The sequence below is a fragment of the Apium graveolens genome, chromosome 4, assembly GCF_009905375.1.
Source record: "Apium graveolens cultivar Ventura chromosome 4, ASM990537v1, whole genome shotgun sequence".
NCBI lineage: Eukaryota > Viridiplantae > Streptophyta > Magnoliopsida > Apiales > Apiaceae > Apium > Apium graveolens.
In genome coordinates, this window is record NC_133650.1 from 291,285,938 (window position 1) to 291,302,423 (window position 16,486).

At 37.4% G+C, this 16,486-nt stretch overlaps 1 non-coding gene across 1 annotated transcript; it reads left to right on the forward strand.

Annotated features, from left to right (window-relative positions):
* Window positions 1–16,141: 16,141 nt before the first annotated feature.
* On the forward strand, window positions 16,142–16,248 carry LOC141722746 (small nucleolar RNA R71). Its single transcript, XR_012575751.1, has one exon. It is a non-coding gene; the product is annotated as a small nucleolar RNA R71 (small nucleolar RNA).
* The last annotated feature ends 238 nt before the right edge of the window (window positions 16,249–16,486 follow it).

The following is a 16,486-nucleotide window of genomic DNA, read 5'->3' on the forward strand; positions in this document are numbered from 1 at the left end:
TTCCTATACTGTTTTTATATATCTTGTTTCTGGTTATTCATATAGAGGTACTGTTGAACAATGGATTGCTCACCCTTGCAGCTTGTTTTGTATTTATTATTGCAGATGTCTAGAAGACCAGGTCAACGTAGAGTGTCAGCCCCCTCCGGTCCCGGCTCCTCTGAGGTAGTTTGTATCAGACCCTGAGGTCTGATGAGTTGCTGTAATAAGTGAGGATGCCTGAATTTGAATAAGTTAGCGTTGCTTTGTAACCTAAATAATACTTGAACCTGCATCGGCTCCTGGTTTGGGGTGTGTGCTATAATAAAGTTTGTTTAGTAATTTATGTTGTAGTTTATTTATTTTTGGTGACGTCAGCCCCTGACCCCGGGGTTGAGGCCGTCACAATTGATGACCTCCGAAGTTGTCTACATTTGTCATATATTTCTCTCATTGAGTAGATGAATGTATCATATATGCGAAATTGACATTTAATTTTCTAACTAAACTTTTGCACTCTTTTAAAATGAAGGCTTCCAGAAATGTTTAAGGCGGCGAGTGTAAGCCTCTTATCCATTGTTTGGCAATTAATCAGGTTTAGAGCAATTAATAACTTCAACTTAGATAAAGTTCATGGGTGGTATCATTTAAATGGATTAATTTGAAATATATAATAGTGTTCTTGTCATCAGAAGTTTAGATTAGAAAAATAACATGAAGTCAGTATCTGTAGGACGTTCTTCATTATTCACCATTTTATCATCTTCCCCCATAATGCTTATAGTAAGCTTTTTACTTTTCTCAGAACGCATCTTACAAAGGGAAATTGCCTATCAGAAAAGCATGTATTGGATGAAATAGGTGATATTGTTGATGACATGAAAAATATTATGATTTAGTCTTCGTGTTGTTCTTGTTTAAATGAAGGAGACGAAATGTAAGTATGAATTAATTTATGAGATAGAGTACGATATTAATGGTGTCTTAAACTCAAACATTTTAGACATAACAAAATCTAAAAATTTTATGGTCATCGACAAATATTCTACTTCTAGTCTAAACCATATTTTTTTAATGGTGATACATATTTTGTATCAAAGTTACAAGAATTTAAGATATATATCTGCATTAAGAACTGAATTTGTTGATAATATATCATGACTAGGACGTTTTATACTATCACCTGAGTTTCGTAATAATAAATAAAATTTTAGAAATTTAAGCATATGATTTCATTAATTTGTTTTGATTATCACGATTTTTATTATTTCACAACAAATGGTTTTTATTCTTGTATATGTTTATTATAAAATGTAGTCTTCTGTGATATTAATGTTTGTATATTTCACCATCTTCTTTTATTTGTAATCAAATTGGGTTCATAATCATGATTAAAATATATTAAATTAATAGTTTTAGACAATTTATACATTAACTTTTGAATAGATCAAAATCAAACATGCAACTATATTAATAATAGTTTGTATTAATAAATAAATTTTGTATAATGATTCTACTTTTTAGACAAGTACATATATTAAATCATTTAAACTTTTGAGATCTACTGAAATCGATCTATGTGCATCTGTTTAACATTTTTAATACAATGTTATGTGCATCTCTAATACTTCCATGAGTTAATAAGCTAGAGAAGTTGTAATTAGTTGGAGCTAAAATTTTGACAAAAGAAAGTCTATATTGCATAAATGGGCTTCCTTATTTTATATAATCACTTTTGTATCTTTATATTTAATGATGAAATGGTCATAATGTGATCCAATTTTATTTTACATTACTATGAAAACAAATAATAATTACTTTTGCTATAATCGAAATATTAGTTGAAGTATACTTTTGATCGCTACTTCATTAATTTAAAAATTATTTGTCTTAAGTGTCATGCTAATTAAGCTGAAAAGTATAGCCCGGGAAAAAAGACATGAATTCGATATCTAAACAACAGTCATTGCAAAAATTGATGATAATGTAACATTAAAATCCAGGACTATTTATTAAATCATATATTAAAGATTCTCATTGTGACAACTGGGAATTTCGCGACATGTTTAAGTGAATAAAGTATAATTCTGTGGTGTAATTATAAATTATGTGATTAAATAAAGGGATAAATGATTTTGTTGGTTAGTTGTCTTTATTGTATATTAGTAACCGGGAACATAAGATGACCCATTCCAGTTTGATGAGTCAGCTTAAGGGATAAGCTGTGTTGGCGGTCCGTCAGGTAGAACGGGACCCATTTTAATAGAGATTAAAAGTATTTAAATGTGAACTATGTGCTATTGTATGAAATAGAAATGTTTAAGTGAGTATTTGTTAGGGCATAAAATACGCGCTAATAATACACGCAAGTATACGCGTTCGCAAGTAATATAGAATACTTTCTAGTTCGTTCCCACAGAGACTCAGACTAATTATGCTCAATTAACACTTACTCACCAATGTATGATTACTTCTCAATGTTAAGACAATAACACATAGAATTGATTAACTAATTATTAACTAGAATTAACTACGAGAATTAAACACTTAACAGACACTTGAATTAACAATATTAAACACACATGAGATCATAACTTCATTACTACTTCCTTCAATAGTTATTGTTATTACACTTAGCATGTAACGGTGATGAAATTAATCGAACAACACGAAACTTATAAAAGCCAACTTTCGTTGTACCAATACCATTCTACCAAACATCCGCAATTAAGATAGAAGTTGAATAGTCATCAATTATGTTGAGACCCTATATGTCTACAGAATTTGACAACATAACTATTTAAGCACAAGTTGTTCCTTATGATTACACAGGGCAAGTAAAATGGTTGGAGTTACCCACTAATCATGCATACACATACATGAACCTATGCTAGCATGGCAAGTTCTAAATCTCAAGATCCACCGTCGTTTCACAAGAGATTAACACCCTATCTTATATGTTCGCGACGTACATAAGACGAATAAGCACAACGAATACTAGGGCTGTAAATGAACTGAGTTTTGATATAAACGAACCGAACTTTGTTTTTTTCTTAACGATCTCGAGCTGAGCCGAGCTTTCTTACTGATCAAAAGTTCTGTTCGAGTTCGAGCTCGTTAACGAAACAAGCCGAACTCGAGCACTAACGAACCGACTCGATTTGGAGTTGTTATTGAGCAGATCGTGAACTAGTTAAAAATTATATTTTTTTGAAGATTTACAGGCCCAATCCAAATTTAATTTATAGGCCCAACCCATTTCCAATAAACGTCTGAACTCTGAAGACTAAAATCTAAAATTAGAAAAGGAAACCTAAAATTGCTAAAACAGTAAAGGGGGTAAAGCCGCACGAGTCCACGACAATCACAAACAATCGATTCAATCGAATCTCAGATTACTAATCGAACAACACAAGACTCTCAGATTCCTACTCGAACAAGATTCACATTCAGTAAGTCTCACTTCTCGGTCATATTTCTTTCACTATATATATATATGTGTGTAGAGTTGTGTAAATGAAATTGGGTACTGAATAGGGTTTGGCTTCAATAGTGAACAATAAAAGTGATGATTAATTACTTTGATTGCTAATGAATTGGGATCGTGTAACTATTACTTTATGTGTGAATGTTTGTCTGATAGATTGGAGTAGGTATGATACTAATTTAGTGAATTTGTAGTGTGCAAGTTTGATTTATTTTAACTCAAGTGAAGATAGATGATTGCGTGGAATTGACACTATGATTAATTACTTTAAATTTGTAGTGTGCATTTTTTGCTCAGCATGTATTTTGACAATGTATTAGATAAATCTATGCATTCTGATTTTTTGACAATGTTATCCAGAGTCTTTGGCTTCACCTTCCAGATATGCAGAATGCTTTGGGCCTCTCAAGTCTCAAGATTAAAGAATGAAGACTACAACTAGTTCAAGACTTGAACGACTTTGTGTTTTTATTTTTAAATTGTAATATTTTTGAAGGCTTGAAGTTCAGAAACTTTTAAGTACTTCTTCATCTCTATCAGTTACAAACATTCTTGGTTTTGATTTGAAAATGTGTACTGTAATTTTAATTTAAAAACACTTGAATTATTTAAATAAATATATAAAATTATAAAATATATAGTTTTTTCGAGCTACTAACGAACCGATCTCGAGCTATCGATCTCGAGCCGATCTCGAACCGAGCTCGAGTCGGACAGCCTTAAGCTCGGTTCAAGCTCGTTTTGCTTAACGAACATTTTTTGTGATCGAGCTCGAGTTCGAGCTCTTAACGAGCCGAGCCGAATCGAGCTTTTAACGAGCCGAGCACGAACTGTTCACGAACAGCTCGGTTCATTTACAGCCCTAACGAATACTAGATATCATACAATCATCACACACTAAGGTATTAAACAACTAACTAAAGAATTCCATAGCAAATCCATTACGACCCCATGATCACGATTAGCCCATGATTGAACTCATCGTTACCATGGGTTCATATGAAAACATGATAATAACACACAAGAATAATTAATAAAACTACTTATATTAAACCAGAGTACGTCACAAGAGTAAATAGGTTCAAAGTAAAGAAAACTAGCATCCACTGTTACAACGAATAAAAGAATCACAAGAAACTATGCTTCCTCTTCGTTGCAATGTGCTAAAACGGTCTTCTTCCTTATCTCCTTGCTCCTTGATTAATACCACGATTCAACACACGTGAAACGTCTCTAAAAACTATTTATATAGAAGCCCCACAAAACCCAGCCATCTAAGAAATCAGAAGTCCAGCAGAACAAGAACTCTAAAAATCATATTTTTAATTCGCGCCCCTGAGCGGCCGCCCAACAATCCTGAGCCAGGCGCCTAGCTTCCTGAGCGGCCTAAGCGGGCGCCCAACACCTTACTGGAAAATGCTCTATTTTGCTCCCGTTCTCTGCTGCATTCTGCTCCTATCTTCCCACTTGCAATGCCAAACACATACTAAGGCTTATTCTTGATGAAATCTCTCCATAAATGCAAGTAATACCCTGAAATGCACAAACACTAGAAAAATGCATCAAATACGCAAAATACTTGATTTCAAGACATCAATTCAAGCCATTATAAGACATGCTAATTGGTATAAAATGCCACTTATCACACCCCCAAACTTAATCGATGCTTGTCCTCAAGCATCACAGACTTAAAAACAAAACAAAAACATGCATGAATGCAATCTATATGAAATGCAGCGATCCCCCTCACTACGACTAAACCAGCCAACTTATGACATCTCAACAAATGCAATTAGGCAAATAAAGATCAATCAAATTATGCAAACTAACATACAACCAGAAACGTGGTGTGTGCGGATGCTTAACAGATATGCTTCGAAACTAGATCAATTATCATAACTCGACTATCCTCAAGGTAATCACATGATTATACGAAGAATAAATTCTAGGCACAAAATGACTTAAACACTTCAAGATTACTGGAGCTTATTGCGGAATCATGCTTTTTATTTAACACAACAACAATGCTTATTTGACCGTGCAATGAGTGAGGTCCGCAAAAGACTTATACAATGGCATCCATTTAGCGAGCGTTAGGTTAGCGGATCCCAGACTATAAAAGCCTTAGGTCACTAGGCACAAAGTCCCCTAAGAACTTAATAACTCGAATACCAAATAGCCCACTCGTGATCAATTATGCATTAACACTCTTTTTTTCTTTCTTTCTTTTTCTTTTTCTATTTTTTTTCTCTTTTTTTTCAAAATTTCTGAGCAAGTGTGTTTCGCTCCATCTTGCTCAACCCTAGACTACTCGCATAAAAATACGAGCCGGCTACTAGCCATTTGACGCCTAGCCAGAATTAGCAATGAATTCCAATTTTTATACTTTCCATGCCTTTTATCATTAAGAACCTATTATAAATTCTAAGCATAATCAATAGATTAACCTCAAAAACCATCAAACCATGACAACAATCTAGTCCTTAAGCATACTCTAAGACTTAGTGAAATTACAAGTGTTGTTAGCATGCATGTCATCCTACAAGACTCAACATCACTCTAACGCTATCACTACACTCGCATCAATATCACAAATCAGTTGGTAAAGCTACGCAAAAGGGATCATGGTATATGCATGAGCTAAATGACATGATAAATAAAGCTATAAAAATTAAAAAAAACTATATGGTAAAAGTATGCAATTATATGAACTAAACTATCATGAATATATAACTACATGACCCACAATCAAAAATATTCCTTAACTACCACCCCCAAACTTAAAATCTTCACTGTCCCCAGTGAAGGTAGTAGAAAGGAACACAGGGTATACCTACTCGGAGAAATCATCATCATCACCCTCAGAGGGTGGAGTATCAGGAGGCGGATAAGCAGAGTCCTCACCAAAAACGGGCCACTGGATGTCAGCTCCAAGGCCTCTGAAAGCAGTCCCAAGTGCAAGGGTGAGCTCTTGAGCAAACCTACTTTGCGTCTCGTACATAGCGTCCATCCTCCTCGACAGCCTCCTATACAGGGCATCAGCCATCCCAGTACCCTCCTGAGCTCTAGAAGAGCCTGCCTCATCACGCCCTGGCCTAGCCATGGTAGCACCAGCTGCTGGACGTCCTCCTGAAAGATGATAACCCAGCCCATGCTCCTCGGGCTCTCCAGCCGTCCACTCCTGCATCGCATTCAGAGTCCCTGAATCAATAGGAGCGGCATGCAACTGCTCATGAGAAGGCCAATGAACTCTCACTGCTCGGCATAGCTTCATGACTATAGATGCATAAGGGATGTTCATGTGCTTCGCTCCCCTCAAAAACTTCAGAATTCCTTGGTAGATGAACTCACCAAGGTCCACATAATACTCCTCATTCAAAATACCCCATAACAACCTTGCTCGCTCAACTGTAACCTCATGTGCATGTGAAGTAGGCAGAATATTAGCAAAAATAAAGGCATTCCATGCACGGGCATACCCGTTCATCACAATCGCCGGAAAAGAACGATACTCATTAGTCCCAGTCTTGAACTTCCAAACCGTGCCCGGTTGATAGAGAGTAGTATAAATCAAATCCAAATCAAACTCCTCGGAGGGCTTCTCATTCCAATTCTCCTCCATGGGCTTCCGCTGTCGCTGCCCAATCACACGGTGAATCGCCTCAGGATGATAATCCACCGTTAGCCCACGCACAACAGAAAACCCATTCTTTTCAGCCTTTGCGTTCGCATAGAACTCACGAACCACGCTCATCGGCACCGCCTCCGGCGACTCACAAAAAGAAATCCAACCCTTTTCAGCAATCATCGGCAACAACTCACCATCCCTCCACGATGGTAAAAATCCCCTCTCCTTCAAAATCGGATTACCCAGAAGCCTAGTATACTCCTCCTCAGCAGCCCTATCAAACAAACGAGGTCTCGCAGCAGTACCCCTCGAATAATCAGCAGTAGGAACAGTGTTGCTGCTATCAATAGTCCTGAATCTCTTGGGTGCCATTGAAACTGAGAAAAAGTGTTTAAGATTTGTGTTTTTGAATATGGGAGAGAGTTTTAAGGTTGAAAGTGTATGAGGGAGTATATGGAATAGTTGTATGTATATATAGGGTAGAGATTAGGGTTAAAATTTGATTAGGAGTGGGGTTGAAGGTTAAAAATGTGGGTTTATGGGAAAAGGATTCGTGGGTAGTGGGTTGTGTTTATATTTTTTGTATTTTCTGCTTTTTTTGGATTTTTATTAGGCTTAAATTTTTTTTTCAGGCAGACGGGTCCTGAGCGGCCGCCCAGCTGAGCTGAGCGGGCGCCCAGCATCCTGAGCGGCCGCCCAGCAAGGCTGGGCGGGCGCCCAGGTGGTCTCTGGAAAAATATTTTTTCCTTGCCCTTTTTTCTGATTTTTTTTGTGTTTTTGGATAGGTTACTGACCTTTAAGGGCTCCTATAACAACAAATCTCGGGTTGCCTCCCAAGAAGCGCTTCTTTTATGTCATTAGCTTGACGTAGTGTACCTTGCTCAAGTTGACAATAAAACGGCACTAACCACTTCCCGGTTTACCGTGTCCCCATAGTAATGCTTCAAACGCTGACCATTAACCTTGAATGCTTGGCCCGAATCATTCTCAAAAATCTCCACCGCTCCATGTGGAAACACAGTTTTGACAATAAATGTAATATCCGGGATATATCGTGTAATTATTTTTGCTATTATATAATTATTATGTGTGTTTAGTATCTATTCTATGAGTTAATTGTTAAGTGTTATCTGTACTTGAATATTCAAAAAATAATATTAATTGAGTATTTTAATTTTTATATGTCCAAAATAAAATATAGATAATTGTCATATCTTCCTAATTATTTTTATGTTGGTTTATGGATATATAAGAATCATCTGAAATTTCTAAAATCTTTTTCTGGGTAATTAAAATCTATTTTATAAAAACGGGAACCAACCGACGTCAACCGTTGTTACGTTTTTGGAACCCGAAACTCTTTCGAGAACTCCTTCCTAACCTAATTGTAATATTCCGAGCATTTTCCATGTTTCGACTTTTTCGATCCGGCGTACGGTTTGTCCTGCGCGGGTCCCGACGCAACATTTTCGATACAATATTCGTTTCGGTAAATCAATAAAACCCGTATTTTCGATAAACGGGAGCTTTTTATTAAACTATCACAATTATCACTTCGTAATACGTGTAACCAGGCGCTGAGACCAAGACCACAGTACAAATTGTACTGATTTGGATAATTATCCCGAAAACCGATACCGTTTGGATCAGGTTTTACAAATAAACGTACCGTTTTATATCCGAAATGATCCAACGGGATACTAATTTTCCGTAATTATAAATAGCCTTTTACCGTAATTTATTTCGTATCAAAATCATTTGCAGACAGATAATTATATAATTTTCAGAGAAAAACCCTAATTTCCTAAAACTGTTCTAAGAATCAAACAAGCATTTGGAGGTGTTATTGAATTCGGTTTGGAAAGCTTGAGTAACCAATCTGAAGGTCTTGAAGAGCTCTACCAGATTCTGTAATCCATACACCTGCAGAAATCAAGGTTATTTTTCTAAAAATTTATTTATTTTCGAATTTATTTTATTAAAAATATGAATTTTTGTTCGGATGATTGTTTGTATGATTTGATGATTGCATGTTGTAGAGCTTGTTTTCCTGATGATTTTCATATGTCATACGTCTGATTTGGAGTTCAATAACATGTTCAAATTTGAGTTTGATTTTCGAATTTTAAAATTAGGGTTTATAACCCGTATGAATGTTCTTAATTGAAATTTGGGGGATCTTATTCTGTGATAGATTGATGTTGTGTTATAGTGGGTTGTGTTCTCTGTGAAATTTGCAATCTAGTCGTATAAGTTTCATGAACCAACGAGGTCTGTAGAGAAGGGAGTTGTGTTTTGAAGTTTTCCGATGTTCGCCGGAAACTGGAAAATTTCACGGCCAAATTCCGGCCAACTCAGGGATTGTTAGGTTGTTTTGATTGCATGGTTGTGTTCCTGCTAACCTGTAGATGTGATCTGGAGGTGTTGGTGGGGTGAGGACGCCGGGAACGTGTTCTCCGGCCATCCCCAACTGTTTTCCGGCGACCCCCTGGAAAATTACAGTTTAGTACCTATAGTTTTGAAAACGATGCAGTTTGGTCCCTGTAGTTTTCAGACTTTGCAAAAATTGGATTTCTATTTTAAAAATGTTTAAAAATCATATTTCCTATTTATTTTTATTATAAAAATTCGTTTTTAATTTCTGAAAATTCTAAAAATTATTATTTTAATTCTGAAAATTATTTTTAATTCACAAATAAATCTAAATTAATTAGTTAATTAATTTCAGTTAATTTCTAATTGATTAATTGGTCAATTAATTCGAAAATTAATTGATTAATTGATTTAATTAATTATTAATTGATTTTAATTAATTATTTAATTAGATTTAATTATTTAAAAATGATTTAAAAATTCTGAAAAATAGTTTCGAGCTTTAAAATATTATTCTAAATTATTTCCAAGGCTCGATAATTATTCTAAAATTATTTCGGAGCCAGAATTGGCCAACCAAACCCTGTTTATTAACCCGAAATTGATCCAACGACCCGTTTTAATTCCGAAAAATATTTTAAAAATCATTTTAAATACCAGAAAGCCTATTTATGACCCGAGACTTTTTTATAAATAATATATCATTGATTACGTGATGTATTATGTGCTATATGTGACTTGTTAATTGACTATCGGTCTATATATTCGGTGCTTGATTATTGCATAACTTTCAATCCGTTAATCGGATTTGGGTAAAACGAAGGGTAGATAGAAGTATGTGTTGAATAGAATTCCATGAGTAAATTATTGATAGATGCTTATGATATGTGAGCAGAAGAGGCAAGACGTAGGAAAGGGAAACAGAGAGTTAAGGAGTAAGACGGTTGTGATTGGAAGCAAGTGCAGTATAGTAAGCTAATATCAGGCAAGTATTCCGAACTTTCTCGAAATATTATAATACGTGATAGTCTTGTTGATATTGTAAGTGCTTTGAAGCACTGAAACCTAAACCCTGATTCCAGTTATTGTGCTTGAGCCATGAACCTTATTCTTTCTAGACCATTGATTGTTGTATACTCAAACACGAATCTCAAGTATACGATACTACTCCACAAATACATGCAAACAAAATCCCAAACACTGAACTGAATTACTTGTACATTCAATCATTGTATCCTATGTATTGAAAGCCCAAATCTTTGAAACCCTGAAATGTTGATTCCTTTTTATCCAATTCTTTCATTACCCAGCATCCAAGCTTTTAAATTGCCTTATTGATCCTTACAAGGATTGAAACCCTTTCATTGTTAAACATTTATTGTTGTTAATGATTTCGGTTATTGTTTATTATTGCATATTCTGTTATTATGTTAGAATTGGATTGTTTTTATAAAATTGTGGACCAGATTCGTGGTCAGACCATATAATGGTCAAGTTAGGCCAATGTGTGCCTTGGATCCAGTAGTTAGAACAATGTTGTGTGCCTTGCTCGGGGTTAGTGCGTGACTGATCAACAGCCTAACCTTGGTTTTTAAATTAAAAGTATAATATCCAATTCTAAATCATAATCCAATGTTCACTTGATATCATAATCATATTCACCTGATGATCATTATTCTCAGTTTTGTCATTGTGACTTGCTGAGCTAGTTAGCTCATTTGTGCGATGTTATTTATATTCTTTCCAGTTAAAAATGAACCAGTTGGTAGCAAGGATCCCCAGTCCAACGCGAGTGCTAGGGGTTCAGGTTGAGAAAGCTGAGCTAGTAGGCTTCTTTTGGGATAATTTAAGTTTGTAAGAGTTTGTAATAATGTTTAATACTTAGTTTGAGTTTGAAATAGTTGGGATTTGAACGGTTTGTAATATATTAGTGTGTTTGGCTTGTGTGCATACTTCAACCTGTTGCGGTCCGTGGTGGTTGGTAAGTAGGGTCACTGCATATATTATTATTATCTTTATTATTGTTATAAGCAGGTTATACTTAAGGTGTGTGTGTGGACCCCAAACTTCTGACCCGGGTTTGGATGGAGCTAAAATAAAAGGTCCAGACCACCTTGATTTCAACTTTCCAGGAAAAAGTCGGAGACGAGAGTTGAATAAAAGAACTTGCTGCCCCGACACAAATGACTTAGGATATAGCTTCCTGTTGTGCCACATTTTCATTTTTTCCTTGTACATTTTGTTGTTCTCGTACCCTTGGAATCGAAATTCATCAAGTTCATTTAACTGAAGCATTCGCTTCTTCCCAGCTGCATCTAGATCAAGGTTCAACTTCTTTAACGCCCAATAAGCCTTATGCTCAAGCTTTGCAGGTAAATGACATCCCTTACCATAAACAAGTTGAAACGGGGACATCCCGAGTGGAGTCTTGTATGAAGTTCTATAAGCCCAAAAAGCTTCATCGAGCTTTAAAGACCAATCTTTCCTTGACAGACAAACAACTTTCTCTAGAATGCGCTTGATCTCTCTATTAGACACTTCCGCTTGACCATTCATTTGCGGATGATAGGCAGTAGCAACACGATGATTCACATTGTAACGCTGCATCATAGAAGTGAACTTACGGTTGCAGAAATGCGACCCCTCATCACTTATGATTACTCGTGGCGTTCCAAACCTTGTGAAAATCTGCTTATGAAGAAAATTCAACACTACCTTTGCATCATTCGTCGGTAGAGCCTTGACTTCTACCCATTTTGAGACATAATCGACTGCTAGCAAGATGTACTGATTATTACAGGACGAGACAAATGGTCCCACAAAATCGATTCCCCAAACATCAAAGACCTCGACTTCAAGCATCACATTTAACGGCATCTCATCCTTCCTCGTAAGATTCCCCACTCTTTGGCAATGATCACACCTTAAAACGAACTGATGTGCATCCTTAAACAAAGTAGGCTAGAAAAAACCTGCTTGCAGAATACGAGCTGTTGTTTTTTTACCACTATAATGTCCACCATAAACTGTGGAGTGGCAGTCTTGTAATATCCCCCCCGTCTCACAGAATGGGATACATCTCCTGATGATCTGGTCAGCTCCTTGTCTAAACAAATACGGTTCATCCCGCATGTACCACTTCACCTCATGCAAAAACTTCTTCTTTTGAGCTGTATATTAGGAGGCATTATATTGCTGACAAGATAGTTCACAATATATGCGAACCATGTCTCTTCCTCCTGAACTGTGAACAACTGCTCATCCGGAAAAGATTCGTTGATCAATGTCTTATCATGTGAAGTAGAATCTGGATTCTCCAATCTAGAGAGATGGTCAGCTACTTGATTCTCAGTACCTTTTCGATCCTTGATCTCTAACTCAAATTCCTGTAGCAAGAGCACCCAACGAATAAATCTAGGCTTCGAATCCTTCTTGGAAACCAAATAGTGAATGGCCGCATGATCAGTGAATACTGTCACCTTTGTCCCAAGCAGATAAGATCAAAATTTTTCCAAACCAAAGACTATAGCCAAGAGCTCCTTATCAGTGGTGGTGTAGTTCATTTGAGCTCTATTTAGAGTCTTACTAGCATAGTAGACCACATAAAAGAGATTATTCTTTCGCTGCCCAAGAACTGCTCTCACCGCATAATCACTCGCATCACACATCATCTCAAAAGGCTCTGTCCAATCAGGTGCCGTAATAACCGGTGTTGTTATCAAACTCTTCTTGAGAGTCTCGAATGCCGCCAAGCATTCATCATCAAATTTGAAAGGCGCATCCTTCTCGAGCAAGTTGCACAACGGCTTAGATATCTTTGAGAAGTCCTTAATGAAACGCCGATAAAAACCCACATGACCAAGAAAACTATGGATTCCTTTCACAGAAATATGTGGTGGAAGATTTTCAATGACTCCCACCTTGGCTTTGTCCACCTCAAGACCCTTGCTAGAGACCTTATGCCCAAGAATAATGCCTTCACGCACCATGAAGTGACATTTTTCCCAATTGAGCACCAAATTAGTTTCCACACACCTTTTGAGCACCGCACGAAGATTATTCAAACATTTATCATACGAATATCCAAAAACGGAGAAGTCTTCCATGAACACTTCGACATTATTTCCAGTCATATCAGAGAATATAGCCATCATACATCTCTGAAAAGTGGCAGGTGCGCCATATAAGCCAAATGAAACTCTACGAAAAGCAAACGTGCCAAATGGACAAGTGAAGGTAGTCTTTTCTTGATCCTCTGGTGCAATGCAAATCTGATTATACCCCGAATAGCCATCCAGAAGACAATAATACTCATGACCGGCCAACCTGTCAAGCATCTGATCAATAAATGGAAGAGGGAAGTGATCCTTCCTCGTGGCCTTGTTCAACTTTCTGTAATCCATGCATACCCTCCATCCTGTGACTGTTCGAGTGGGGATGAGCTCGTTATTCTCATTTGCTACCACAATTATACCTCCTTTCTTCGGTACACATTGCACGGGGCTCACCCAAGAACTGTCAGAAATAGGATATATAATTCCTGCATCCAGCCACTTCAGAATTTCTTTCTTCACCACTTCTTTCATGATAGGATTAAGTCGTCGCTGTTGCTCACTAGTTGGCTTGCTACCTTCTTCTAGCAGAATTTTATGCATGCAGTACGAAGGGCTGATCCCTTTGATATCTGCTATAGTCCATCCAATAGCCGATTTGAATTCTCTCAAAATCCTTAAGAGCTTGTCCTCCTCACTACCTGAAAGGTCAGATGCAATAATAACAGGTAAAGTAGATTCATCACCTAAAAAGGTATACCTCAAGTGTTCAGGCAATGGTTTAAGCTCAAAAGTAGGTGCTTCCTCAATAGATGTTTGAGCTTTCCTTCAACATTCTTGAGATCAGAAGTACCAAGAGATTCAAATGGCATGTCTAGCTTTCGCCTCCAAGGAGAAGTATTTAGATATTGTAGTTTCTCATTGTCATCCTCATCATCACTATCAAACTCCCCCACTAAGGCTTTCTCTAATACGTCAGACATTAGCATATGATCAAGTTCTGAAGTTACCGCAGAATCAATCAAATCCACCTTTAAGCACTCCTCGTCTTCTGTAGGGAATTTCATCATTTTGAATACATTGAATGCCACATCCTGATCCTGCACCCTCATAGTAAGTTCACCTTTCTGTACATCTATCAAGGTACGACCTGTAGCCAAGAAAGGTCTTCCCAAGATTATGGGGATCTTCTTATCTTCCTCGAAATCCAAAATGACAAAGTCTACTGGGAAGAAGAGCTTATCCACCTTTTCTAATTCGTCCTCCACTATGCCTCCTGGATATGTAATAGAACGATCAGCCAATTGTAGAGACATGTAGGTGGGCTTTGGATCAGGCAAATTCAACTTTTTGAAGATAGACAACAACATCAGATTGATACTTGCTCCCAAATCGCACAAGCATTTATCAAAAGACAACTTGCCAATGGTGCAAAGAATGGTGAAGCTACCTGGATCTTTAAGCTTTGGAGGTAATTTCTGTTGTAGCACAGCACTGCACTCTTCCGTTAGAGCAATGGTCTCAAGGTCATCCAGTTTCACCTTCCTTGAAAGAATACACTTCATGAATTTCGCATAACTAGACATTTGTTCCAGAGCCTCAGCGAAAGGGATGTTGATGTGAAGTTTCTTGAACACCTCCAGAAACTTACCGAACTGCTTATCCAGTTTTTGTTGTTGCTCTCTTAGGGAAAGGTGGTGGAGGATAGAGTTGTTTCTCCCCTGTATACCCTCAGGCAAAGTGTGTTCAACAGTAGTCTTCCTTAGTTTCGCTGCTTTCTCCTTTTGCTTCTCTTTTTTATCACCAACTTCAGCTTCTCCGTCTTTTGCTTTTTTAGCATCAGCAACTTTTCCAGACCTTAAGGTAATAGCCTTGACTTGCTCTTTAGCTTCCTTCCTGCCTGGCACTTCAGTATCACTGGGAAGTGTGCCAGGTTGATGATTGAGCACTGCATTGGCTATTTGACCAATTTGATTTTCCAAGGTCTTGATAGAAACAGCCTGACTTTTGTACAACAGCTTGAGTTCCTCGAAATCAGCACTAGAAGGTGGAGCAGCTCCTCCTTGTTGAGGATATGATTGCCTTTGAGCATACTACTGTGGTTGCTGAAATCCAGGTGGATTAAACTGTTTACTTACGCCTTGTTGATATAGTTGCTGAATAGCATTCTGAGTATTGCTCCAGCTGAAATTGGGATGACTTCTGTTGTTAGGATGATAAGTAGCTGGCATAGGCTGTTGCAGTCGCTGATAATTGTTCACATACTGAACAGATTCATTAACAATAGAACACTGATCCGTAGCATGAGAACCTACACAAAGCTCACAGACCATAGCTATCTGATTGACTCCATAGGTGGCTAAAGAATTCACCTTCATAGACAACGCTTAGAGCTGCGCTGCAATAGTTGTAGCTGCATCAACTTCCAGAATACCTTATACCTTCCCAGGCACCATCCTTTGAGTTGGGTTTTGATGCTCATTTACAGCCATAGTTTCAATAAGATTATAAGCCTCAGTATAGCTTTTGGCCCACAAAGCGCCTCCAGCTGCTACATCGAGCATGGGCCGAGATTGGGCCCCCAAACCATTATAAAAACCAGCGATCACCATCCAGTCAGACATACCATGATGTGGACACTTTCTCAACATCTCCTTGTAGCGCTCCCAAGCTTCGCACATAGATTCTGTTGGTTGCTGCGCAAACTGAGTAAGAGCACTCCTCACAGCTGCAGTCTTCGCCATTGGATAGAACTTTATCAGAAACTTTTACACAAGATCTTGCCAAGTAGTGATGGACCCAGCTGGTTCAGAATGTAACCAGTCCTTAGCTTTATCCCTCAGAGAGAATGGGAAAAGCCTCAGCTTGATAGCCTCATCAGTCATACCATTATATTTGAAAGTACTACAGATCTCTAAAAAATTCCTGATGTGCATGTTGGGGTCTTCAGTTGCAGCGCCTCCGAAA